We start from the raw sequence: 2371 nt of genomic DNA on the forward strand, positions 1-2371 counted from the left end.
TAAATGAAATTTAATAATAATAAATGATAAAATAAAAGAATTAACTTATAGAAAAATTCTATAAACATGCCAAACTTTCCACAATTTTTATAATTAGAATTATTCATGCAAACTATTATAATATCATTATGAAGTTATAAATTCAGATATTATCAAATTTAGATTACAATTTCATTATTACATATAAAATTTCATTATTACACATAAAGTTGCAAAAAACAATACAACAAAAAAATTTTAAGTCATACAGAATAAAAAAACATGCAGATTAATATTAAAATTATAAAGGTACATTAGAAAGCAAGACCTAGAATTTATCTTTCTAAAAAATCACCTTCGCAATCCATTTTGAAAGGATTACCATGGATTAAATTTGAAGATAGGAAAGTGGGACACTCAAAATGTTTTGATCATTACATCAAGCTTTTTTCAATGAAAATGTACAAATAAAAGATAGCATGATAAAAAGATTATTTATCGAAATAGTATATTACACTTTATGAACAAAAACTAAGATACGGTACATTTGATTATTAGATACATTATTTATTTTATCAGCCAATATTGTAAGGAAACCTCATAGAATATTGTCATTCAATAAAAATTCAAAGATCTTTAAGAAAGATTTTTATAATTAAATATTGTATAACGTTTAAATTAAATATTATTTGCTAATTTTTTTGCAAATATTTTTTTTTCGTGCATAATGATTCTATTCTATTAATAATCATATTTTTGAAGAAATTATTTCTTGTATAGTTTCAAATGAAATATATATTTTTATGAACTAATGTTTAATGTTAAAACATTATTAAAAATTTAAAATCTCTTTTTAAATAACATAAATCATTATCAAAAAAGCTTTTAAATAAATGACACTATAATACAAATTATATTATAAATTATGCATACATAATGTACACATAATATATATATAATATTTCCATAAGTTATATAGAATTATTATATTATATTTCCATAACTTTCCATAAATTATAAGAATTACAATATATTATGAATCTAAATATATAATATATTCCATTTCATTGAAAATTGATATTTATTTAGCAAAGAAATAATTATTAATAAATAACTTTTACGATTAATATGCTTTTTTGCAAAAAAAAATTTTATAATAAAATATCCACTTTACTAAATTGATTTAAGAATATTTTTTTCATATAAAATTATTATTCAGTTGCTTTAACTTATTTGAAAATATTTTATACAATTGAAATTTGAAACGCATATTAAGATTTAAATTGAAAATAAATCATTATAAATTAAAAATATGCCTATCAATTTATATAAGATTTAAACAATATATATTCTTTGTGTTATACACTTTCGTTGACATAATTCTTTATCAAGTACAAATAAAAATAAAAAATATGTATGTATTTAAAAAAAAATAATTATAATTTATTAACTAATAATATTCTTTTCAATTTTTTGTAATTTCTCAATTATATAAAATTGAAATTAAAAAAAAAAAAAAATAAGAAAAATCATAAAGTGAATCATTTTAACTCAAATGAACTATCTTTGGTAGATTATTTATACTATGGATTTGTTATAATTGACTATAGAAATGTCGGAAATATTCATATTATACATATAATTACGTATACATATGTTACATGTAAACTAAAATTGTAAATTCTAAGTAAATAATCATATTTGCTCTAATATTAAACAAACCATTATAATATTCTATGAGATCATGACATATAATGTTGCATCCAAAATATAACTTTAATATCACTAAACACAACCTTTAGAAAACAATTATTATATTTCTTTCTTTTTTTTTTTATTTAAAATTGTGCAAAAACTAATATCTTTTAAATTCACCAAAAAGTCATTAAAAGTAAATCAAAAATTTAAAAAGAAGTCATTGTAATTTTAACATAACCAAATATGAATTTCATACAATTATTAACAAATAAAAATTGAATAAATCATTCGCATTCATTGATTTAATTAAATTGCTATAAAACTTATAAAAATGATATAACGTTACTTAAAGTTTATATCATGTCTTTTAACTATCTTTCTTCGATAATAATTATATATCACTTCTTATATTTAAATTATATTATATTTCACATATCTCGTTATTTTATCGATTTTAATCGTAATTCTGATCACTAGGTACACGATATTTTTTTTCGTCGATAATAAATTGCAATCGACGGTAAGCAGTGAATGATTTTTAACCAACATGTTGGTGAGACTTTTTATTTATATTCAATACTAATCATATACGGCGATAAATAATTAATGTGATAATAAATGAACTGTACTATTCGTATTTTATATGTATGTATATATATATATATATATATATATATATATATATATATATATA

General features: G+C 18.2%; 1 protein-coding gene across 7 annotated transcripts in view; it reads right to left on the reverse strand.

Moving 5' to 3' along the window:
• Nucleotides 1-2371, reverse strand: part of LOC102672132 (cholinephosphotransferase 1) — a 12593-nt gene that overhangs the window by 1826 nt on the left and 8396 nt on the right. The window lies entirely within an intron of this gene.

This window comes from Apis dorsata, unplaced genomic scaffold (assembly GCF_000469605.1).
Source record: "Apis dorsata unplaced genomic scaffold, Apis dorsata 1.3 scaffold_52, whole genome shotgun sequence".
Classification (NCBI taxonomy): Eukaryota; Metazoa; Arthropoda; class Insecta; order Hymenoptera; family Apidae; genus Apis; species Apis dorsata.